Here is a 27789-nt window from a genome sequence, read left to right on the forward strand (position 1 = left end):
GAGGTTTCATACCTCCCGATCCGGGAATTCTTCTCAAAGATAAACTTCAAATTCTCGAACATCTCATATGGTCCATGACGTTCAAAACATCTTTGAAGTCCCGATTCTAAGCCATACAAAACTGCACATTGAACTAATTAGTAGTCAACCTGGCACGTCTGCGAGACGTTCATAACTTCTGGCAACGCCGGCTCGGGTGGTTCATCACCTAGCAGTGCATCAAGGACAAACTGCTTTTGGGCAGCCGAGAGGATAAGCCTCAAATTATGATCCCAATCAACAAAGTTGCTTCCATCATCTTTCAGCTTAGCTTTCTCTAGGAACGCATTGAAATTAAGGGTTGCTACTGCGCGAGCCATTGATCTACAACATAAAATATTGCAAAGATTTCTTAGACTATGCTCAAGATAATTGAGTTTAGTTAATCATATTACTAGTAAACTCCCACTCAAATTGACATCCCTCTAGTCATTCAAGTGTCACATGATCCAAATTCACTAACTCAAGTCTGATCATCACATGAGTTGAGTTAGCTTCAATGGTGAACATCTCCATGTTAATCATATCCACTATATGATTCATGTTCGACCATTCGGTCTCGTGTGTTCTGAGGCCATGTTTGTACATGCCAGGCTTGTCAAGTTTAACACGAGTGTTCCAGGTGTGCAACTATTTTGCACCCATTGTATGTGAACGTAGAGTCTATCACACCCGATCATCACGTGGTGTCTCGAAACAACAAACTATCGCAGTGGTGCACACTCGGGGAGAACACGATTTTATCTTGAAATTTTAGTGAGGGATCACCTTATAATGCTACTGTCGTCCTAAGCAAAATAAGGTGGATAAAAGGATTAGCATCACATGCAAATCATAAGTGACATGATATGGCCATGAAATTGTGCTTCTTGATCTCCATCACCAAAGCACCGGCATGATCTCCATCATCACCGGCGCCTCACCATGATCTCCATCATTGTGCTGCCATCGAGGTTGTTGCGCTACCTATGTTGTTACTACTAAAGATATTGAATAGCAATAAAGCAAAGCATAACCAAGCGCAAAATAATTAAAGACAACCCTATGGCTCGTGCCAGTTGTCGTAGCATCGACGTGCAAGTCGATATTTAACTACTACAACGTGATCATTTCATACATCAAATATAACATATAATATCTTCGACCATATCACATCACATGCATATCATGCAAAAACAAGTTAGACGTCCTCTAATTTGTTGTTGCATGTTTTACGTGGCTGCTATGGGTATCTAGTAAGATCGCATCTTACTTACGCAAAACCACAACGGTGATATGCAAGTTGCTATTTAACCTTCTCCAAGGACCGCCTCGGTCAAATCCGATTCAACTAAAGTTGGAGAAACAGACAACTGCCAGTCATCTTTATGCAACAAGTTGCATGTGAGTCAATGAAACCAGTGTGTCGTCAGCGTACGAGTAATGTTAGTCCGGGCCGCTTCATCCAACAATACCGCCGAATCAAGAAAAGACTAAGGAGAGCAGCAAATTGAACATCAACACCCACAAACTCCTTTGTGTTCTACTCAAGATATCATCTACGCATAGATCTAGCTCTGATACCACTATTAGGGAACATTGCATGGGAAATAAAAAAAATTCCTTCGCACACGCAAGACCTATCCATGGTGATGATCATCTACGAGAGGGGAGATCGGGTCCACATACCCTTGTAGATCGCTAAGTGGGAAGCGTTAAGAAACACATTTGATGTAGTCGAACGCCTTAGCGATCCAAATCGCAAGCCGTCCCACGAACTCCGTCCCGATCTAGCGCCGAACGGACGACACCTCCGCGTTCAACACACGTGCAGTTTGATGAAGATCTTCGACTTCTTGATCTAGCAAGAGAGATGGAGAGGTAGCTGAATTCTCTGGCAGCACGACGGCGTGGCGGTGATGGTGGTGGAGCTACTCCGGCAGGGCTTCGCCATACCGTACCGAACTAGCTACGAGGCGTCACAAAGTGGTGGAGGGAGAGAGGGTTGCGCCTTGGATTGAGGTGACAAAATCATCTCTCACCTCCACTATATATAGGCCGGAGGGAGGGATGGCGCCCTAGGGACAAAGCCCTAGGATTTGGCCGATGCTAGAGAGGAGGAGGAGTCCTCCTCCAATACGATTTGGAAGGAGGACTCCCTTCCCCAATTCGGTTTGGCCCACCTTACCTTCTCTTTCTCCTCTTGGCCGAATAGGCCTCCTTGGGCTGTCGAACAGACCACCAGAGGCTGATGCACCACCCTTGGGCCTCTTTGCTTCCCTCTCGGGTGGGTGGCCCCTCTCGGTGGAACTCCGGAACCCATTCGTCACTCCCGATACTTAACCGCTAATGCCCGAAAATCTTCCGGAAGCCAAATGGGTACTTCCTATATATCAATATTCGTCTCCGGACCATTTCGGAAACCCTCTTGAGGTCAGGGATCTCATCCGAGACTCCTAACAACATTCGGTTACAAACATCAATAATTCAACTATACCAAAACATCACCGAACCTTAAGTGTACATACCGTGCGGGTTCGATAACTATGTAGACATGACCGAGACACTCTTCGGTAAATACCCAATAGTGGGACCTGGATGTCCATATTGGAACCAACATATTCCACAAAGATCTTATCGGTTGAACCTCTATGTCAAGGATTCAGTTAATCCCGTTTCACATTCCCTTTGTCCTTCGGTATGTTACTTACCCGAGATTCAATCGTCGGCATCTCTATACCTATTTCAATCTCCTTACAGGCAAGTCTCTTTACTCGTTCTGTAATACAAAATCCTATGACTAAAAATTTAGTCACATTGCTTGCAAGGCTTGTTTGTGATGTTGTATTACCGAGTGCGCCCCGAGATACCTCTCCGTCATACGGAGTGACAAATCCAAGTCCAGATCCATGCTAACTCAACACACACCTTCGGAGATACCTGTAGAGCACATTTATAGTCACCTAGTTACGTTGTGACGTTTGATACACACAACGCATTCCTCTGGTGTCAGTGAGTTACATGATCTCATGGTTATAGGAATGTACACTTGACATGCAGAAAACAATTGCAATAAAATAACACGATCACATGCTACGTTCATAGTTTGGGTCTTGTCAATCACATCATTCTCCTAATGATGTGATCCCATCATCAAGTGACAATACTTATCTATGGTAGGAAACCTTAACTATCTTTGATCAACGAGCTAATCAACTAGAGGCTTACTAGGGACAGTGTTTTGTCTATGTATCCACACATGCATTTTTGTTTCCATACAATACAATTATAGCATGGATAATAAATGATTATCTTGAAACAGGAAATATCATAATAACTATTTTATTATTGCCTCTAGGGCATATTTCCAACAGTATCAATGGTGTATTTGACAAGGGATTTTAGAAGCTACTGAAAATAATGAAGAACAAGCTTCCAAAGGATAACAAATTGCCTGAGAGTACGTATGAAGCAAAGAAGGTTCTCCGCCCTCTAGGATGAGAGGTGGAGAAGATACATGCAGGCCCTAATGAATGCATATTCTATCGTGGTGAGCAGTACGAGAATTTCAATGCATGCCTGGTATGTGGTGCATTGCGATATAAGATCACACGAGATGAACTTCGAGATGAGGGCCAGGCCCTAGGAATAGGGTTCCTGCCAAGGTGATGTGGTATGCTACTATAACACCACCATTGAAACGTATGTTGCTACTGCGACAACGGACCTTCCCTGGCAACGGCGCCAGGAATCCTGCTACTACGGCTACGCCTATAGGGACTTCCTTGGCAAATATGCAAAGGATTTCCCCGCGGCCTTGGAGCCTTGTGTTGGTGTTCCCTTGAAGAGCAAAGGGCGATGTAGCGCAGCGGCAGTAAGTATTTCCCTCAGTTTGAGAACCAAGGTATCAATCCAGTACGAGGAGCATTCAAGTCACAAGTACCTACACAAACACAAAAAGCTTGCACCCAACGCTATGAAGGGGTTGTCAATCCCTTATAGATTGTTTGCAAAGTGAGAACTGAAAGCAAAGAGTAAACGAAGCAAAGTAAAAGTGAAATTGGAAACGATAGTTGTGAATAGACCCGGGGGCCGTAGTGTTCACTAGTGGCTTCTCTCATGAAAGCAAGTAGACGGTGGGTGAATGAATTACTGTCGAGCAATTGATAGAACCGTGCAAAGTCGTGACTTTATCTAAGGCAATGATTATATCTATAGGCATCACGTTCAAAACAAGTAGACCGATACTTTCTGCGTCTACTACTATTACTCCACACGTCAACCGCTATCCAGCATGCATCTAGTGTATTAAGTTCATGAGAACATAGTAACGCCTTAAGCAAGATGACATGATGTAGAGGGATAATCTCAAACCAATGATAAAAACCCCATCTTTTTACCCTTGATGGCAACTACTTGATGTGTGCCTTGCTGCCCCTACTGTTACTGGGAAAGGTCACCACATGGCAGAACCCAAAACCAAGCACTTATCCCATTGCAAGAATCATAGATCTAGTTGGCCAAACAAAACCCAAGACTCGGAGAGACTTACAAGGATATCAAATCATGCATATAAGAAATCAGCAAAGACTCAAATATATATCATAGATAATCTGATCACAAATCCACAATTCATCGGATCTCGACAAACACACCGCCAAAGAAGATTACATCGGATAGATCTCCATGAAGATCATGGACAACTTTGTATTGAAGATCCAAGAGAGAGAAGAAGCCATCTAGCTACTAACTACGGACCCGTAGGTCTGAAGTAGACTACTCATGAGTCATTGGAGAGGAGATGATGTTGATGTAGAAGCCCTCCAACTCCAAAGTCCCCTCCGGCAGGGCACCGAGAAGGGTCTCCAGATGAGATCTCGCGGAAACGGAAGCTTGCGGCGGCGGAAAAGTGTTTTCGTGGATGCCCTGATTTTTTCTGGATTCTTAGGGAATTTATAGGCCAAAGATCTAGGGCAGGGGAGCGCCAGGGAGGCCACAAGCCTGGTTGTCGCGCCCCCTGGCCGCAGCAACAGGGCTTGTGGGTTCCCTGTTGGCCCCCTGCCTTGGCCCTCAAGCCTCCCGATCTTCTTCCGTCCTGGGAAAATTTATATTGGGGATTTTATTCCGTTTGGACTCGTTCCAAAATCAGATCTGAAAAGAGTCAAAAACACAGAAAAAACAGGAACTGGCACTTGGCACTGGATTAATAAGTTAGTCCCAAAAAAGATATAAAAGGTAAACAAAACATCCAAAGTTGACAAGATAACAGTGGGAAACCATCAAAAATTATAGATACGTTTGAGACGTATCAAGCATCCCCAAGCTTAACTCCTCCTCGTCCTCGAGTAGGGAAGTGATAAAGAATGAATTTTTGATGCTTTCATGCTTACCTAGCATAGATGTCCTTTGTAACTCCTCTTATGTGACGTGAATGTTTATATCCATTAGATTCGAAACAATAGTGTGCTATTGACGTGGAGACAATAATAATTGAAGCAAACTAGCAAGGTAATCATGAACTTTCAAAATAACAAGGCCAAAAGAAAGTTATCCCTACAAAATCATATAGTCTGGCTATGCTCTATCATCCTTGCACAACGAATTTAAATCATGCACAACCCCGGTATTGGCCAAGTAATTTTGTTCACACCTTTACTTTCTCAAACTTTTTTGACTCTCACGCAATACATGAGTGTGATCCATGTTTTTAGCACTATAAGTGGTGTGGAGTGTGGTGGAGGTTGCAAGGCAAACAAGGAGAAGATGGTCACATTGACTAGGCATATCAATGAGCTATGGAGATGCTCATCAATAGATATCAACGTGAATGAGTAGGGATTGCCATACAAATGATGCACTAGAGCTAAGAGTATGTGAAACCTCTTAAAGAAAACTAGTGGTTGTGCATTGATACGTCTCAAACGTATCTATAATTTTTGATGGTTTCACGTTGTTATCTTGTCTTCTTTGGTTGTTTTATGTACCTTTTATATCTTTTTTGGGACTAACTTATTAATTCAGTGCCAAGTGCCAGTTCCTGTTTTTTCCGTGTTTTTGACTCTTTTCAGATCTTATTTTGGAACGGAGTCCAAACGGAAGAAAAACCCCGAAATGATTTTTTCCTGAACGGAAGAAGACCAGGGGGCTTTTGGGCCAAGCCAGGTGGGCTCCAGGGAGCCCACAAGCCCGCACTCTGCCACCAGGGGGAGGCGGCGGTGGGCAGGCTTGTGGCCTCCCAGGCCGCCCCTGACCTAGGTCTTTGGCCTATAAATTCCCAAATATTCGGCAAAATATTAGAAGAGCCTCGAAAATACTTTTCCGCCGCCGCAAGCTTCCGTTTCCGCGAGATCTCATCTATTGTAATGACCAAGATGCAGTCCTTTCCGATCTGGGGGCCGAGGCCCCCGAATAGGAAAGAAGCGCATCTAAGTGTTTCGCAAGCAAGTAACATAGCACAATAGAATAATAAAAGTAGACAATTCGGGATTCAACTGTCTTCTTATTAATAACTCAGAGTACATCACAGATACAATCAAGGTAGTTCCGCTATGGACTACAAAACCTGAAAATGCTATGCTACCCGGCCTGCAGGCCCACGATCACGACCACGCCTCAGTCCTCTGGATAGTTCACGTAGAGGCGGTCTGTCTCCTCGTCGTACTGCCACGCCAGCTGAGTGCCGTCGGGATCATCTGTCTCTGGGGTACCTGTCCTGTTGCGAGTTTCGAAGGAATCCGTGAGCCACAGGGACTCAGCAATCTAAGGTCTTGGTGCCAGAACTAGTCATGTTATTAGGTAGGGATTAGGTGAAGTGTAAAAGGCTGCAGCATCCTAAGCTTGATTAAGTGGCTAACTTACGCTAAGTAGAAGTGAAGGTGGTCTACACTAACGGTCGGGACTACTTGATCACTAAGTGATCCTGAACACCTACCTACGGCATTCATAACCCCCACCATGTTCCCGATCGAAGAGAGATCTTCGAAGGGACAGTCACAGTTACACACACAGTTGGCAAAAAATTTAGCTTATGTTTAAGTTCTCTAATACCGGATGTTAACAAAATATTCCAAGTTCCCACATAACCGCGGGCACGGCTTTCGGAAAGATTAAACCCTGCAGGGGTGCTCCAACTAGTCCATCACAAACGAACACAGGCCGCAAAGGCGTCCTCTATCACGAATCTCGTGATCTCGTCGGATTCCTTAGAGGAAAACCTCAACTCTGGGGAGAACCAAAGCTTCACTGGGATTCCTATATGCAAGATATACCGCTAAGGTAAGACAAGACTAGCAGGACCTCCCGACATGTCGACGACCCTGATAAGAGCCGCGTATCTCAGTCTCAGGACACGCCGGATGGAACTAGCTATATGTACCGAACCTCAAGTTTCCTTGTGGTGGCCCCGCAGGCAGACCAGTTGGACCAACACTGATGAGGAGCACTGGCCCAGGTTGTTGATTAAATTCCTGGGAGTAGCTATTCCCTATGCAGGTTATTATGTGATTAGCAGATTAAAACCAATGTTGGGTCCTGCCGGACAAGCCTTAGCACTACGCGACTTATCGAGGGGGTCCCCATAACAACCCCGAACGTGCTAGGAGCGATCATTATGGAATCAAACACCGGTAACCGGTAACTGAGGCGACAATAATGGAACAAAGCACCAGGCAAAAGGCTAGGCCTCCCGTCATTTACCAAGTATATAGGTGCATTAATTAAATAACTGAATTTAAGATAATGATATCAAGCTCATGTTAGCACATGAGTCAAAGCACCTGCATCTAGCAATGCTATCATTAGTAGCTGAGCAAAGCCTACTTAGCCATACAAGTTTGCTAGGAGGGGGAACAGTGTTTGGGCTCATGGCACATGAAGAGGCAATTTAGTTTCAGTGGTAGGCAGCGAGCAATATGACATGGAAACGAAACTAGCATAACAAGTCTAGAGATGGAATCAAGGTCATGTCATCTTGCGTGTGATATCCTCAGCTTGGAATGGTTCTGGTTCGTCCTGCACGTACTCTCCTGACTCCACGTATTCGTTCTCCGATCCCGGTGCTACCCAACATAAGAATAACAGACAATGAACAGCAGCACCACAAGATGCAAAAATCACATGATGCATGAGAAGAAAATTGAGCATGCACCACTATTTCTATCACTAGCACAAGCAAAATAACTACTGCAAGTTTCTGGACAGAACTGTACACTAAGCTATTTTGACATGCATGAGGATGGCATGAACAGATGCGGCTCGTGAAAACGATGCAAAACCATATAAAGAACATTGCAAACGGAGCTACGGATCAACGGGAATCAATGAAACAAGATATGAAGCCCTACGTGGAAGAATCAACACCACACTCACAATTGGCACAAATCTGGTATTCCCAGGTTGCCAAGACATGTAACAATCCAACATGAATGGATTGGAGCAAGGAATAGCACCACAACATCCACTAAGCTCACACAATCATCAAAATGACAAAACTACATAATCTGCCATAATCTGCATCTTAGCACTTTGTGAGCTACATGCAACCTAGCTACAGCCCACCAAATATGACAAATAATATATGTGGCTGTAGCCCACCAAGAACACTACAAACACCATCAAGAATCACAGAAAAAGCAATTAAACTCTAGAAGATACAAGACCACAAACTTTCCCAAAACCATCAGATCTGAGGGACTTTGTGAAAATTCCTGCACCTGACTTTCTGTCTTTATTCTGAAGCTTTTTGACAGCAATCAAAACACAACCTACTTGACTCCAAATGATTTGAAACTTGACAGGGAGCTTCACAAACATTTCAGGTTCAAAATCCTAGCACTGAACTAAGGCTAGTTCTCAACACAATGACCAGCACATCCTGATCTATAGGAGAAGAAAATGTTTCCAGAATCTCAGACTTAGTGAAATTCCAGATTTCACTAAGCTGGACTTTTTCAGCCACATGCCCACTTTGTCTAGGCATAGTTTGCACACAACTAGCACCAAGTGATAAATGACACCACTATGATGTAGAGCAAAACTCCTACTACTACCACACAAAAGCTGATGCCCTTGGGCTCCACCTATTCCATGGAAACAAAGAGTAAACTTGCAACAAATCTGAATATGTCAACTCCACAAAGTATCCTAATGGCAAAACTAACTTCACCACTGGATTACTTGGGAGATTATACCCCAAAATCATATATAATATGTGGGCACTTACTTGGAACAAGTGACCACAAATTAAGGGAGAGGAAACTACTCCAAATCATGCCTAGTGAATAGGGCATCATTTCTTGTAGTTCCACTATCAACAACTACAAAGGTTGAGCTCATGTGCACAATGACAAAGTGACATGGGGGTTTGAACCCCATGTTTGTGTCATGCACATCAACTTCATAACACTACTACCAAGCTAACCACACAAACAACATATCATGCCCTTCTCACATATGGTCATGTGGAGGTGCAAAGCTTTTTTGCAAAGGTGTTGTGCCTCTCACACACACATCTACTCCACTCCACACACAAGCACATCAAGCTCAAGATCAACACACCTACCTACACATGCTAAACATAGCTTGCATCACATGGCAAACATACACACACCATAGCCCTCATAAGATGCACTTTCACATGAAACTCTAGTGCATCACACACAACAAAAGGCTATGCTTGCAATCCTACTAGCATAAAACAATCTACGCAAGCTCTACTAAATACATCTTCACTCACAATGCATAAACATGGATCATAACTAGCAACACACAAACTTCCAAGCAGATTATGAGAGGGGGGTAATTCCCAACCTACATGTGCAGGAAAACAATAGGGCTACAAAGAGCATAGGGCTGCATAAAAAATCAACAGCAAGGGAAAGAAAAATAGAAGGAGCAAGGAAAGGGGAAAAATGGGCAGGCCTGGGATTCGATCCCAGGTGCCCCTGGTACTGCCCTGTGGAGCAAACCACCCTGCTACCATGCGCTAGCTCGACAGGGTAAGATAACTAAGCAGGTAAAACTGCCATGCTAATGCAAATGCTACTGCTGCCGAAAAGAAACAAAAGAAAGGGGGGTTGCTGTGCCAGGGTGATTCGAACCCTGCACCTGCTGGAAACAAGCAGAGACCAACTCCACGGTGCTATGCTGTTGAACTTGACAGAGAAGGGGAGCTAGCTCTGAAGAACCACGCCCCTGCTACGAGGCATCCCGCTGGCGACCGAACCAAAGGAAGCTCGCGGCGTCTACCACGACCACCTACGGCAGGAAGGAACATCGGCGGGGGACGCGGGGAACCCAGGGGTTCCATTTTCGTACAAAGCGCGGGAAAAGGTGCTCCCTTGGCACCATGTTACTACACCGGAGCTGCTGCTGGTACTACCGCCATGGTCTACCATCGAACTCTGGCAGGGCATCGGCCGCTCCTAGTCTACGCGCGCTAAGCAGAGAGGGGCAGAGGAAAGAGGCGCTGCAGATCACCTAGGCTCACCGACGGGGTCGAACGGAGAGGAAGGAGGGTAGCGAGCCGAAGCAGAGGAGGTGGCCGGCCGGGGAAGAAGAGGACGTCGGGGACGTCGAGGATGTCGAGGAAGAAGCCGTCGGGTAGCTGCGGGAACACGATCTCCTCGGTCACCGCGTCCTCCTGATGCTGCTGAAGGGGCGAGAAGTCGACGCCTGCTGCTGCTACGAGCTCATCGAGCTCCTCTCATTGCGTGGCCTTCGGGGTCCTGCCTTGACGGCGCAAGGGGGAGGAGAAGGAAAAAACGGGAGCCCTAGAGTGGTGGGGAGGTTGTGGGCTCCTTATAACGTCTCGGGAGGCGAGCCTGGAGCCACCAGATCAAAGGGAAGAGGGGATCGACGGTGATGTTGGCGTGGTAGTGGGGTGACGACAGCCGAGGAAGGAGATGACCTGTTGCTGGGCTTGCTGCGCTACTGGGAGAGCTCGGCCTCTGTGGTGGGAGGAAGCCCACCAGAGCTTCACTTAAAAGAAAAAGGCCCTCCCTGCAATTCCTATTAGATAAAACCACAGAGAAAAGGGAAAAGGCCACACAGAAAAAGAAAGAACATAAATTAAAGCAAAAATGTTTCTCGGCCTGAAAAATAGCAAGCTAAAAAAATAAAAGAACACAATGATTTTTTTCGCATATGAAATAAATACAAAATAGCATTGTAGATTCTGTTTTGTGTTTATTTACACCTTCAAAACACTTTTCAAAACACCAAATTTAGCACCCGAGATATGCCCACAATATTCCTTAATCAAAATACATTTTTAAAGCAGAGATAATAAGGTGGAATTTTGAACTTGAGAATGAGGAGAGAAAAGGGTTTGCACGTAAATAGAGGGTTTTGAAAAATATGACAATCACCACTACTCTTAGTACTCCAACACATGACATCCTAGCAGCACCTCATCACATATACAAGGTCACATGCATCACAAGGTAGCTAACCACAAGATCACCACACCACATGAAATGCTAGGATCATATTGCAACAACACAAGACAAGGGCATGCAATGATATGCTATGCATGCATGCATGAGAAGGAAATAGTAAGGAACACACATGAAATCATGGTACCAACTATAACATCATAATCTCTGACAAGTGGACCCACTTGCAATGGTTTCAAAATAGGGAAGGTTACACATGGGGCACTACAAACTCTCCGACACTACAAAGAAGATCTCGCCCTCGAGATCTAAGACTGAAAGAAATCGGGAAATTCGGAACGGAGGTGGTCCTCGCGTTCCCACGTAGCCTCTTTATCGGAATGGTGAGACCAGTGCACTTTGAGAAATTTCACAGTCTTGTTACGGGTCTTGCGCTCAGTCGCCTCGAGAACCGCAACTGGATGCTCGCGATAAGAAAGGTCAGGCTGAAGGTCGATATCTTGAAGGTGCACAGTGCGCTCGGGGGTCTTGACACACCTCCGAAGCTGAGAAACATGGAACACATCATGGACATTTGCAAAGTTTGACGGAAGCTCGAGCTGGTACGCAAGGTCGCCCCTCTTGCCAACCACTCTGAACGAACCAACGAAACGAGGTGCAAGCTTGCCTTTGATGCCAAAACGCTGCATACCCTTCATAGGCGACACCTTGAGATAGACAAAGTCATCAAGCTTATAAGACATGTCATGGTGCTTGCTATCGTAATAGCTCTTCTGACGGGACTGCGCTGCTCTGAGGTTGTCGCGAATGATCCGACACATCGCCTCAGCTTCTTCTATCATATCATTGCCAAGGATTTGACGCTCGCCGGTCTCGGACCAGTTGAGCGGAGTACGGCACTTCCTGCCATAGAGAATTTCAAACGGAGCCTTGCCAGAACTAGCTTGATAACTGTTGTTATACGAGAACTCCGCGAAAGGCAGACAATCTTCCCACTTCATGCCAAAAGAGATAACACAGGCTCTCAGCATATCCTCAAGAACTTGATTCACTCTCTCCACTTGACCACTAGTGTGAGGATGGAACGATGTGCTGAAGCGGATCTTCGTGCCCATAGCAGACTGAAAGGAGTCCCAGAACTTGGAAGTGAAGATACTTCCGCGATCTTAAGAGATCATCATAGGTACGTCGTGCAAAGAGACAATCCTGAAGGTCTACAACTCTGCCAGCTGAGCTGCTGAAATGGACTCCTTGACTGGAAGGAAATGAGCCACTTTGCTCAATTTGTCGATGACGACGAAGATAGCATCATTGCCCTTCTTGGACTTCGGAAACCCGGTGACGAAGTCCATCTCAATGTGATCAAACTTCCACTCAGGAATCGGCAAAGGCTGCAAGAGGCCCGCTGGTCTTTGATGTTCTGCTTTCACCCTTCGACATACATCACACTCGTTTACGAATTGTGCAATTTCACATTTCATACGAGTCCACCAGAAAGTCTGCTTCAAGTCATGGTACATTTTGGAGCTTCCAGGATGAATAGAGAGCATAGAGTTATGAGCTTCTTCCATGATCACCTTCCTGAGATCACCTTTCGGGACGACAAGGCGATCCTCGAAAAACAATGTGTCCCTGGCATCAACAGTGAAACACTTATACTTGGGGGCACTCTTTCCCATGCCAATCTTGACCTTCTTCACCATAGCGTCAAGTAGCTGAACTGCTCTGACCTGATCTTCCAAGGTAGGAGAGATCTTATGGTTCGCAAGAAAACCCTGAGGAACTAGCTGAAGATTAAGCTTCCTGAAAGACTCAGAAAGACCCGGCTGGAGAGGTTGCAGAATCAGACTGTTGCAATATGCCTTCCTGCTCAATGCATCTGCCACAACATTTGCCTTGCCTGGTGTGTACTCAACACTCGGATTAAAATCCTGGAGCATTTCCACCCAACGTGTTTGCCGAAGATTCAAGTTAGGCTGAGTGAAAATGTACTTGAGGCTCTTGTGATCGGTGAAAACTTCAACCTTACGTTCCAACAAGAGATGTATCCAAGTCATCAAGGCGTGCACAATAGCTGCTAGCTCGAGATCGTGCACAGGATAGTTCTTCTCCGCAGGCTTCAGCTGCCTGGAGGTATAAGCAACCACCTTCCTATCTTGCATCAAGACTGCACCGAGACCCTGGAGAGAAGCATCGCAAAAGACCTGGTACATCTTGGTATCATCCGGAGGGGCCAAGACCGGAGTGGAGATAAGCTTCTCTTTGAGTGTATCGAAAGCCAGTTGACACTCTAGACACCAAACATACTTGACACCCTTCTGAAGAAGACTAGAGAGCGGCTTGGCGATTTTGGAGAAGTTCTCAACGAATCTTCTGCAATATCCGACAAGCCCAAGAAAGCTTCGAAGCTGCTTCACATTCTGCGGAGGTTCCCATTCAACAATGGCTTGAACCTTGGACGGGTCAACCTTAATGCCCTCGGCAGAGATAATATGCCCAAGATAAAGCACTTCTTTCAGCCAGAACTCGCACTTGGAAAACTTGGCATACAGCTTGTACTCTCTCAGTTTATCAAGCACCAACCTGAGATGTTTCTCATGTTCTTCCTCATCCTCAGAAAAGACCAGAATGTCATCGAGATAGAGCAAGACAAATTCATTCTTGTATGGTGAGAAAATATAGTTCATCAATCGACAAAAAGTCAGAGGAGCATTAGCCAGACCAAAATACATGACCGTATACTCATACGAGCCAAAACTAGTCCTGAAGGCCGTCTTCGGAATGTCTTCCTCGCGAATGTGAATCTGATGATAGCCCATTCTGAGATCAAGCTTGGAGAATACTTTAGCACCTTTGAACTGTTCGAACAACTCAGTTATGTTTGGAAGTGGATATTTGTTCTTGATTGTCTTCTTGTTCAATGGGCGGTAATCGACACACAGCCCGTCCGAACCATCCTTCTTCTTGACAAATAGAACACCACAACCCCATGGAGATGAGCTTGGTCTGATCAAACCCAAATGCTCCGGCTCATCGAGTTGCCTCTTGAGTTCCTTCAATTCTTCTGGACCCAACTTGTACGACCGTTTGCACACTGGCTCTGTGCCTGGATCAAGCTCAATGACAAACTCAACTTCACGGTGCGGAGGCATGCCTGGCAGCTCTTTAGAAAACACATCTTGATATTCGCAGACCACTGGAACTTGCTCAATAGGATTGATCTCACCCTTTTCATTCAAGGAGAACACACGGATTGTATCATCGCGCGCCGCGAATATAATCACATCCTCCGAAGAGTGGGTAAGCTTGACTTCTTTAGCTTCACAATCAATTGACGCCTTGTTCATGGCCAACCAGTCCATACCAAGGATCAAATCAATGTCGGAATTGCCCAAGACAATAGGAGATGCCAGAAAAGCATAAGCGCCCATCTTGACAGAAACATCTGGGACGAACAACTGACAGCTCATCCGCATACCCGGAGACACAACTTGCAATGACTTGGGAAGGAACTCGGTCACAATATTATTACCAAATGCAAAGGGGTATGACATGAAGGAATGCGAAGCACCAGAATCAAATAACACTTTAGCAGGAATATCATTGACGAGGAGGTTACCCATGATCACATCTGATGAATTTTCTGCCTCAGCTGCATTCACCATGTTGACTCGAGCTGATCTAGGGTTGAATTTGACAACAGCATTGCTTGGAGGTTTGCCTGGAGGAGGAGGCGGCAGACGGAGCTGAGAAGTACATTTGTTGGCATAGTGACCCTTCTATCCACATTTGTGACAAATGACATCTGCTGGCTGCCGGAACTGAGTCTGAGGAGGCCCTTGCTTCTGATGCTGGTATCTGTGCTGGAATCCAGGGTTGGGTGGGTGGGAAGAACCACGTCCACCTGAGTGCTTCAGCTGCTGTGAGTGCCGAGGAGGAGGAGGAGAAACCCAAAACCTCTGTTGCTTCAGAACCACCTGAGTCGAGGAAGAGCTGGAATCTCTGAAGCGCTTCTTGGAGTTTTCCACCCTGAGCAAGGCTGCCTCTGCCGTGAGAGCTAGGTTGTAGAACTTGTCAAACTCCTCAGGATCGTGCAACGCAAGAGCCAAGTGCACATCTTCCTTCAAGCCACCCCTGAACTGGTAGATCTTGCTCTTCTGATCTGGGACATCCTGCAGCGCGTAACGGGCCAGCTCGTGGAACTCAACATTGTACTTGTACACAGAATTGTTGCCCTGCTTCAAACGCCTGAACTTCTCACGCATTTCCTCCACAAAACTGGAAGGGATGTAGTGGGACCTGAAGTCATGACAAAACTCATCCCAAGACATCACCCTGTCACCTCTGGAGTCCTTGAGCTGCTGCCACCATATAGAAGCCTGCCCTTTCAACTGAAACGTAGCAAACTTGACATAGTCCTCCGGATGCACATTGCTACACTCGAAATGCTTGTTCATATCACGGATCCAATCTTCTGCATGAAAAGGCTGATCGCAAGAAGGGAACGTCTTAGGCTGGTTTGACAGGAACTGACTCAGATTGGCGAAGTGATTGCCACCCTGCTGGAAATTGCCCTGCTGATGGTTGGCTCTCTCCTGGATCAACTGCAACAGCATCTGAGTGTTTGCATTAGTAGCTGCCATGATTGCCTGCCAGGCCTCTGCAGGAGGAGGCGGTGGCGGCGGAGGAGGAGGTGGAGGCGGCATATCCTCACGCGCTGGGGTCTGACGAGTCGGTGGAGCCATCCTGAAGACGGACAACATATTAGTCCACGGAATAATTGAAGATATTGCTGAATTAAAAGACAGAATATCTAAATAGAATTTAGCATTGCACTCGAACAACATAGCAAGAGTGCATCCTCAAAGTAACAGATGACAAAATTCCGATAAGGACCACTGCAAACAAGTGTGAGCTAGAACTGCTCGGAACAAACATATGACCGAGATTTCCCAAACTCAATCAAGCGTCTGTAGGAAGATAGTCCTATAAGATACTACTAGATATCCCACCTATGAATTCCCGAAATAACTGGTCATGCAATCAGGTACACGGATACAAGGAGTATTTCACACAACTCCTAAACTAACCCGTCACCTGTATCACATCCTTCAACACACAACCAGCATCTCGGACCTTCATATACAACAGATCCTCGTGATCACAACGATACCAAGTGTGTTAGTACCCCCGAACAATCTACACCGGTACTGGGGACATCGGGGTTATCTCACCACTACCAGTATTGAAGCAATAACGAACACCCTCCGTTCTTAGATACTCACAAATCTGAATGATGGCGATGTGCGCGATAATCCCTGGAGCTCAACTCCCCTGATACTTAGAGCAGATAGGAGGCACCAGGACAGGATTCCGTCACATCGAAATCATATAGATTTCACAAATACCCGCGTGATCCTAAAAAAATTTAGAGCGAGAAAAGGAGTAGAGTTAAAGATTTCCTAAGATGGGTACCTCACCAGAGCATAGAAGAGGAGAAAAAAGAATCCTACTCTCCGATATAACTAAGACTCAAAACATTTTCTAGACTCGACTCGGCCAAATATGATCACACAAAGGCTCCTATGGTCGTAAGGCTCTGATTAACAACTTGTAACGACGAAGATGCGGTCCTTTCTGATCTGGGGGTCGAGGCCCCGAATAGGAAAGAAACGCATCTAAGCGTTTCGCAAGCAAGTAACATAGCACAATAGAATAATAAAAGTAGACAATTCGGGATTCAACTGTCTTCTTATTAATAACTCAGAGTACATCACAGATACAATCAAGGTAGTTCCGCTACGGACTACAAAACATGAAAATGCTATGCTACCCGGCCTGCAGGCCCACGATCACGACCACGCCTCACTCCTCTGGATAGATCACGTAGAGGCAGTCTGTCTCCTTGTCGTACTGCCACGCCAGCTGAGTGCCGTCGGGATCATCTGTCTCTGGCGTACATGTACCTGTTGGGAGTTTTGAAGGAATCCGTGAGCCACGGGGACTCAGCAATCTAAGGCCTTGGTGCCAGAACTAGTCATGTTATTAGGTAGGGATTAGGTGAAGTGTAAAAGGCTGCAGCATCCTAAGCTTGATTAAGTGGCTAACCTACGCTAAGTAGAAGTGAAGGTGGTCTACACTAGCGGTCGGGACTACTTGATCACTAAGTGATCCTGAACACCTACCTACGGCATTCATAACCCCACCGTGTTCCCGATTGAAGAGAGATCTTCGAAGGGATAGTCACGATTACACACACAGTTGGCAATTTTATTAGCTTATGTTTAAGTTCTCTAATACCGGATGTTAACAAAATATCCCAAGTTACGACATAACCATGGGCACGGCTTTCCGACAGATTAAACCCTGCAGGGGTGCTCCAACTAGTCCATCACAAACGAACACAGGCCGCAAAGGCATCCTCTATCACGAATCTCGTGATCTCGTCGGATTCCTTAGAGGAAAACCTCAACTCTGGGGAGAACCAAAGCTTCACTGGGATTCCTATACGCAAGATATACCGCTAAGGTAAGACAAGACTAGCAGGACCTCCCGACGTGTCTACGACCCTGATAAGATCCGCGTATCTCAGTCTCAGGACACGCCGGATGGAACTAGCTACACGTACCAAACCTCAAGTTTCCTTGTGGTGGCCCCGCAGGCAGACCAGTTGGACCAACACTCATGAGGAGCACAGGCCCGGGTTGTTGATTAAATTCCTCGGGGTAGCTATTCCCTATGCAGGTTATTATGTGATTAGCAGATTAAAACCAATGTTGGGTCCTGCCGGACAAGCCTTAGCACTACGCGACTTATCGAGGGGGTCCCCATAACAACCCCGAACGTGCTAGGAGCGATCATTATGGAATCAAACACCTGTAACCGGTAACTGAGGCGACAATAATGGAACAAAGCACCAGGCAAAAGGCTAGGCCTCCCGTCATTTACCAAGTATATAGGTGCATTAATTAAATAACTGAATTTAAGATAATGATATCAAGCTCATGTTAGCACATGAGTCAAAGCACCTGCATCTAGCAATGCTATCATTAGTAGCTGAGCAAAGCCTACTTAGCCATACAAGTTTGCTAGGAGGGGGAACAGTGTTTGGGCTCATGGCACATGAAGAGGCAATTTAGTTTCAGTGGTAGGCAGCGAGCAATATGACATGGAAACGAAACTAGCATAACAAGTCTAGAGATGGAATCAAGGTCATGTCATCTTGCGTGTGATATCCTCAGCTTGGAATGGTTCTGGTTCGTCCTGCACGTACTCTCCTGACTCCACGTATTCGTTCTCCGATCCCGGTGCTACCCAACATAAGAATAACAGACAATGAACAGCAGCACCACAAGATGCAAAAATCACATGATGCATGAGAAGAAAATTGAGCATGCACCACTATTTCTATCACTAGCACAAGCAAAATAACTACTGCAAGTTTCTGGACAGAACTGTACACTAAGCTATTTTGACATGCATGAGGATGGCATGAACAGATGCGGCTCGTGAAAATGATGCAAAACCATATAAAGAACATTGCAAGCGGAGCTACGGATCAACGGGAATCAATGAAACAAGATATGAAGCCCTACGTGGAAGAATCAACACCACACTCACAATTGGCACAAATCTGGTATTCCCAGGTTGACAAGACATGTAACAATCCAACATGAATGGATTGGAGCAAGGAAGAGCACCACAACATCCAATAAGCTCACACAATCATCAAAATGACAAAACTACATAATCTGCCATAATCTACATCTTAGCACTTTGTGAGCTACATGCAACCTAGCTACAGCCCACCAAATATGACAAATAATATATGTGGTTGTATCCCACCAAGAACACTACAAGCACCAGCAAGAATCACAGCAAAAGGAATTAAACTCTAGAAGATACAAGGCCACAAATTTTCCCAAAACCATCATATCTCAGGGACTTAGTGAAAATTCCTGCACCTGACTTTCTGTCTTTGTTCTGAAGCTTTTTGACAGCAATCAAAACACAACCTACTGGACTCCAAATGATTTTAAACTTGACAGGGAGCTTCACAAACATTTCAGGTTCAAAATCCTAGCACTGAACAAAGGCTAGTTCTCAACACAATGACCAGCACATCCTCATCTATAGGAGACGAAAATGTTTCCAGAATCTCAGACTTAGTGAAATTCCAGATTTCACTAAGCTGGACTTTTTCAGCCACATGCCCACTTTGTCTAGGCATAGTTTGCACACAACTAGCACCAAGTGATAAATGACACCACTATGATGTAGAGCAAAACTCCTCCTACCACAAATTAAGGGAGAGGAAACTACTCCAAATCATGCCTAGTGAATAGGGCAACATTTCTTGTAGTTCCACTATCAACAACTACAAAGGTTGAGCTCATGTGCACAATGAAAAAGTGACATGGGGGTTTGAACCCCATGTTTGTGTCATGCACATCAACTTTATAACACTACTACCAAGCTAACCACACAAACAACATACCATGCCCTTCTCACATATGGTCATGTGGAGGTGCAAAGCTTGTTTGCAAAAGTGGAGTGCCTCTCACACACACATCTACTCCACTCCACAGACAAGCACATCAAGCTCAAGATCAACACACCTACCTACACATGCTAAACATAGCTTGCATCACATGGCAAACATACACACACCATAGCCCTCATAAGATGCACTTTCACATGAAACTCTAGTGCATCACACACAACAAAAGGCTATGCTTGCAATCCTACTAGCATAAAACAATCTACACAAGCTCTACTAAATACATATTCTTCACTCACAATGCATAAACATAGATCATAACTAGCAACACACAAACTTCCAAGCAGATTATGAGAGGGGGGTAATTCCCAACCTACATGTGCAGGAAAACTATAGGGCTACGAAGAGCATGGGGCTGCATAAAAAATCAACAGCAAGGGAAAGAAAAATAAAAGGAACAAGGAAAGGGGAAAAAATGGCCAGGCCTGGGATTCGATCCCAGGTGCCCCTCGTACTGCCGTGTGGAGGAAACCACCCTGCTACCATGCGCTAGCTCGACAGGGTAAGATAACTAAGCAGGTAAAACTGCCCTGCTGATGCAAATGCTACTACTACCGAAAAGAAACAAAAGAAAGCGCGGTTGCTGCGCCAGGGGGATTCGAACCCTGCACCTGTTGGAAACAAGCAGAGACCAACTCCACTGCGCTACGTTGTTGAACTTGACAGAGAAGGGGAGCTAGCTCTGAAGAACCAGGCCCCTGCTACGAGGCATCCCGCCGGCGACCGAACCAGAGGAAGCTGGCAGCGTCTACCACGACCACCTACGGCAGGAAGGAACATCGGCGGGGGACGCGGGGAACCCAGGGGTTCCGTTTTCGTACAAAGTGTGGGAAAAGGTGCTCGCTTGGCACCATGTTACTGCACCGGAGCTGCTGCTGCTACTACCGCCGTGGTCTAGCGTCGAACTCCGGCAGGGCATCGGCCGCTCCTAGTCTACGCGCGCTAAGCAGAGAGGGGGAGCGGAAAGAGGCGCTGCAGCTCACCTAGGCTCATCGACGGGGTCGAACGGAGAGGAAGGAGGGTAGCGAGCCGAAGCAGAGGAGGTGGCCGGCCGGGGAAGAAGAGGACGTCGTGGACGTCGAGGATGTCGAGGAAGAAGGCGTCGGGTAGCTGCGGGAACATGATCTCCTCGGTCACCGTGTCCTCCTGGTGCTTCTGAAGGGGCGAGAAGTCGACGCCTGCTGCTGCTACGAGCTCATCGAGCTCCTCTCATGGCGTGGCCTTCGGGGTCCTGCCTTGACGGTGCAAGGGGGAGGAGAAGGAAAAAATGGGAGCCCTAGATTGGTGGGGAGGCTGTGGGCTCCTTATAACGTCTCGGGAGGCGAGCTTGGAGCCACCAGATCAAAGGGAAGAGGGGATCGACGGTGGTGTTGGTGTGGTAGTCGGGTGACGACAGCCGAGGAAGGAGACAACCTGTTGCTGGGCTTGCTGCGCTACTGGGAGAGCTGGGCCTCTCTGGTGGGAGGAAGCCCACCAGAGCATCACTTAAAAGAAAAAGGCCCTCGCTGCAATTCCTATTAGATAAAACCACAGAGAAAAGGGAAAAGGCCACAGATAAAAAGAAAGAACATAAATTAAAGCAAAAATGTTTCTCGGCCTGAAAATAGCAAGCTAAAAAAATAAAATAACACAATGATTTTTTTCGCATATGAAATAAATACAAAACAGCATTGTAGATTCTGTTTTGTGTTTATTTACACCTTCAAAACACCAAATTTAGCACCCGAGATATGCCCACAATATTCCTTAATCAAAAGACATTTTTAAAGCTGAGAAAATAAGGTGGAATTTTGAACTTGAGAATGAGGAGAGAAAAGGCTTTGCAAGTAAATAGAGGGTTTTGAAAAATATGACAATCACCACTACTCTTAGTACTCCAACACATGACATCATAGAAGCACCTCATCACATATACAAGGTCACATGCATCACAAGGTAGCTAACCACAAGATCACCACACCACATGAAATGCTAGGATCATATTGCAACAACACAAGACAAGGGCATGCAATGATATGCTATGCATGCATGCATGAGAAGGAAATAGTAAGGAACACACATGAAATCATGGTACCAACTATAACATCATAATCTCTGACAAGTGGACCCACTTGCAATGGTTCCAAAATAGGGAAGGTTACACATGGGGCACTACAAGACCCTTCCCAGCGCCCTGTCGGAGGGGACTTCGGAGTTGGAGGGCTTCTTCATCATCATCATCGCCCCTCCAATAACTCGTGAGTAGTTCACTTCACACCTACAGGTCCGTAGTTAGTAGCTAGATGGCTTCTTCTCTCTCTTGGATCTTCAATACAAAGTTCTCCATGATCTTCATGGAGATCTATCCGATGTAATCTTCTTTGGCGATGTGTTTGTCAAGATCCGACGAATTGTGGATTTGTGATCAGATTATCTATGATATATATTTGAGTCTTTGCTCATTTCTTATATGCATGATTTGATATCCTTGTAAGTCTCTCCGAGTCTTGGGTTTTGTTTGGCCAACTAGATCTATGATTTTTGCAATGGGACAAGTGCTTGGTTTTGGGTTATCCCATGTGGTGACCTTTCCCAGTGACAGTAGGGGCAGCAAGGCACACATCAAGTAGTTGCCATCAAGGGTAAAAAGATGGGGTTTTTATCATTGGTTTGAGATTATCCCTCTACATCATGTCATCTTGCTTAAGGCGTTACTCTGTTCTTATGGACTTAATACAATAGATGCATGTTGGATAGCAGTCACGTGTGGAGTAATAGTAGTAGATGCAGAAAGTATCGGTCTACTTGTTTCGGACGTGATGCCTATAGAAACAATCATTGCATAGATATCATCACGACTTTGCACAGTTCTATCAATTGCTCGACAGTAATTTGTTCACCCACCGTCTATTTGCTTTCATGAGAGAAGCCACTAGTAAACACTACGGCCCCCGGGTCTATTCACATCCATCGATTACACCTCCGCTTTTACTTTGCTTTGCTACTTTGTTGTTTACAGTTCTCACTTGGCAAACAATCTATAAGGGATTGACAACCCCTTCATAGCGTTGGGTGCAAGCTTTTGTGTTTGTGCAAGATCTTGAGATACTCTTCCGCCGGATTGATACCTTGGTTCTCAAACTGAGGGAAGTACTTACCACCGCTACGCTACATCACCCTTTCCGCTTCGAGGTAATACCAATGCAAGGCTCCAAGGCCACGGGGGGAATCCTTTGCATACTTGCCTACGAAGTCCCTTAAGGCGTAGCCGCAGCTGAAGGATTCCTGGTGCCGTTGGTGAGGAGTATCAAGCAACACTCCTATTTCTGGCGCCGTTGGAAGGTCTTTTGTTGCAGTAGCAGAAGTATTTCTGGCGCCGTTGCCGGGGAAGGAGGATCGCTTGCCGAGGAAGATCACGACAAGAATAATCTCCCGTCAACACGCCTATTTCTGGCGCCGTTGCTGGGGAGGAGAAATCAAGATCTATCCAAGTAGGTCTCACAAACTCTTCTCTTGCATTTACTTTTGTTTCTAGTTGCCTCTCGTTTTCCTCTCCCCCACTTCACATTTGCAGTTTTCATTCGCCTTTTTCCTTCGCCGTTTTCTTTTGCCCTTGCCGTTTTCCTTTGCCGGTTTTTTCCTTGCTTGTGTGCTTGTTTGTTTGTTAAAGACATCATGTCTGAAAACACCAAACTTTGCGACTTATCGAGCACTAATAATAATGATTTTATTAGTACTCCGATTGCTCCCGCCGCTAGTGTGGAATCATATGAAATCAACGCAGCTTTGCTGAATCTTGTCATGAAAGAGCAATTCTCTGGCCTTCCTAGTGAAGATGCCGCATCCCATTTCAATACCTTCATTGAGCTTTGTGATATGCAAAAGAAAAGAGATGTGGAAAATGACGTGATTAAGTTGAAACTTTTTTCCTTTCTCGTTGCGAGATCGCACAAAAACTTGGTTTTCTTCTTTGCCTAAAAACAGTATCAATTCTTGGGATAGGTGCAAAGATGCTTACATATCCAAGTATTTTCCGCCGACTAAGATCATCTCCTTACGTAACGATATCATGAATTTCAAGCAACTTGATCATGAACACATTGCACAATCTTGGGAGAGGATGAAGCTTATGATTAGAAATTGTCCCGCTCATGGCTTGAGTTTGTGGATGATTATACAAATCTTTTATGCTGGCTTGAATTTCGCTTCTCGCAATATCTTGGACTCCACCTCAGGTGGAACGTTCATGGAAATCACGTTAGGAGACACTAAAAAACTCCTAGACAATATCATGACCAACTACTCTCAGTGGCACACTGAAAGGTCGCCTGCTAGCAAAAAGGTGCACGCTATAGAAGAGATTAACTCGCTTAGTACTAAGATGGACGAGTTGATGAACTTGGTTGCTAGTAGAAACGCTACCGTAGATCCTAATGACATGCGACTATCTTCTTTGATTGAGAGTAGCAACGCTAGTTTGGACGTGAATTTTGTTGGTCGGAACAATTTTGGCAACAACAATGCTTTTAGACGAAACTATGTTCCTAGGCCTTTTCCTAGTAACTCCTCTAACAATTATGGCAATTCCTACGGCAACACTTATGGAAATCACAACAAATTACCCTCTGATTTAGAGGGTAATATCAAAGAGTTCATCAACTCTCAAAAGATTTTCAATGCGTCCATAGAGGAAAAACTACTCAAAATAGACGATTTGGCTAAAAGCGTTGATAGGATGTCTTGTGATATTGATGCTTTGAAAGTTAGATGCGCTCCTCCCAATATCAACTTGGATGAAACCTTGAAAGCTATGCGTATCTCCATGAATGAGAGCAAAGAAATATCACAAAGATCTTAAAGTGCTAGACATGAATGGTTTAAAAGGATGCGTTCTAGTGATTCAAATCACGAAGATCTTAAAGTGCTTGGTGTGTCTCCTCTTGAATCTTTGTTTTCGCGTGTCAAACCTACTTATGGAGGGGCTGGATATGAATCCACTTTGGTTGTAAAATGACCCCAATGATTCGGAGTCCACCTATCTTGATGATAAAGGTGTGGAGAGTGGAGTAGAAGAAATCAAAATTTTGGGTAGTAATGAAACTCCCACTTTGGATTTCAACGAATTCAATTATGATAATTGCTCCTTGTTTGAATGCATTTCTTTGATGCAATCCATTGCAAACTCTCCACATGCTTATAGCCAAAGCAAAGCCTTTACCGCGCATATCGTAGATGCTATGATGAAATCTCTTGAAGAGAAGCTCGAACTAGAAGTCTCTATACCTAGAAAACTTCATGATGAGTGGGAACCTACTATAAAAATCAAGATCAAAAACTATGAGTGCAATGCTTTGTGTGATTTGGGTGCTAGTGTTTCCGCGATTCCAAAGTCTTTATGTGATATTATTGGTTTTCATGAGATTGAAGAGTGTTCTCTTAATTTGCATCTTGCGGAATCTACTGTCAAGAAACCCATGGGGAGGATCGATGATGTTCTTATTGTTGCAAATAAGAACTATGTACCCGTGGATTTCATTGTACTTGACATAGATTGCAATCCTTCATGTCCCATTCTTCTTGGTAGACCTTTCCAAAGGACTATTGGTGCTATCATCGATATGAAGGAAGGGAATATTAGATTTCAGTTTCCTTTAAAGAAGGGCATGGAGCACTTTCCTAGAAAGAAAATAAGATTGCCTTATGAATCTATGATGAGGGCTACCTATGGTTTGAGCACCAAAGATGACTATACGTGATTCCATCACTTTCGCCTAGCTAAGGGCGTTAAACAAAAGCGCTTGTTGGGAGGCAACCCAACGAATCTATCCTTTTTCTTTCTGTTTTGTGTTTTCCACACTTTCATAATTCTGTTATGATTGTGTTTTTTGTGTTTCTTTTTGCATTTGTGCCAAGCAAAATCGTTATGATTAGTCTTGGGGATGATCGTCTGGTCATTCTGGAAAAGACAGAAACTTTCTGCTTACGAAAAGAATTTTAATTTTTTTTCTGTAAGAGCTTTTGAGTTGATTCTTTTTGCTTCTGATTTCTACGCAAATTCTTCAGACTGTCGTAATGTTTCAGAATTTTTGAAGTACCATAGGTATACGAAACATACAGATTGATACAGACTCGTCTGCTGTTAACAGATTTTGTTTTTGTTGTGTTGGTTGCTTATTTTGATGAAACTATGGATAGTATCGGGGGTATTAGCCATGGAAGATTGAAAGTACAGTAACCCAACATCAGCACACGTAGAATTTAAGTTTGCTACTGTACCTAAGGAAGTGGTGGTTTGCTTTCTTGTACTAATGTTATCACGAGTTTATGTTTAAGTTTCGTGTTGTGAAGTTTTCAAGTTTTGGGTGAAGTTCTTATGGACAAAGAGATAAAGAGTGGCAAGAGCTCAAGCTTGGGGATGCCCAAGGCACCCCAAGAGATTGAAGGATGCCGTAAAAGCCTAAGCTTGGGGATGCCCAGGGAAGCCATCCCCTATCTCGTCCTCAATCCATCGGTAACGTTACTTGGGGTTATATTTTTATTCACCACATGTTATGTGTTTTTGCGTGGAGCGTCTTGTATCGTAGGAGTATTTTATTTTTGTTGTGTCACAATCATCCTTGCTGCACACCTAGAGAGAGAGAGACATGCATACACCATGATTTTGTCGAGCTTCACTTATATCTTTTGGTAGACAATTCACCTCACATGTGATTCTCTTATATCTTTTGAGCTAGATACTTTTGCTCTTTGTGCTTCACTTATATCTTTTAGAGCACATCGGTGCATGGCTTGGTACTTGATCTATGCTTTGAAAGTAGTCTCAAAAGGGTAGTTATCCAAAGGGATACGAAAACTTCCACCTTCATGTGCATTGAATAGTTAGAGAAGTTTGATTCATCTCAATTAGTTTTGAGTTGTGGTTACGCTAATATTGAAGTCATGCTAGTAAGGTGTTGTGGATCTAGAAATACTTGTGTTGAAGTTAGTGATTCCCGTAGCATGCATGTATGGTGAACCGCTATGTGATGAAATCTGAGGATGATTAGTATATTGATTGTCATTCTTTGCGTGGCGGTCGGGATCGCGCGATGGTTTATACCTACCAACCCTTCCCCTAGGAGTATGCGTTGAATGCTTTGTTTCGATTACTAAGAAAAATTTTGCAACAAGTATATGAGTTCTTCATGACTAATGTTGAGTCCATGGTTTAGATGCACTTTCACCTTCCACCATCACTATCTTCTTAGTGCCGTGCAACTTTCCCCGATGCACAAAACCCACCATTAGCCTCCCTCAAAACAGCTGCCATACCTACCTATTATGGCTTTTTCAAAGTCATTCCGAGATATATGTGCAACGACGTCTACATTGCCATTGCATGATCATAAGATAGCTAGCATGATGTTTCCATTGATGTCTATGCCATGCTAGATCGTTGCCACGGTACACTACCGAAGGCATTCCATATAGAGTCATCGTTACTCTAAGTTTTGAGTTGAAAGTGTGATGATCATCATTAATGGAGCATTGTCCCATGTGAGGAAATAAAAGAGGCCAAAGAAGCCCAGAAAAAAAAAGAGGCCAAAGAGCCTACCAAATAAAAAAAATTAGAGAAAAAGAGAGAAGGGACAATGCTACCACTTTTTTCACACTTGTGCATATTGAGCACCATGATCTTCATGATTGAGAGTCTCTCGTTTTGTCACCACCATGTAGCTAGTGGTAAATTTTCATTATATAACTTGGCTTGTATATTACAATGATAGGCTTCCTCAAAATTGCATTAGGTCTTCGTGAGCAAGCAAGTTGGATGCACACCCACTAGTTTTCTTTAAGAGC

The sequence above is a fragment of the Hordeum vulgare genome, chromosome 3H (assembly GCF_904849725.1).
Source record: "Hordeum vulgare subsp. vulgare chromosome 3H, MorexV3_pseudomolecules_assembly, whole genome shotgun sequence".
Classification (NCBI taxonomy): Eukaryota; Viridiplantae; Streptophyta; class Magnoliopsida; order Poales; family Poaceae; genus Hordeum; species Hordeum vulgare.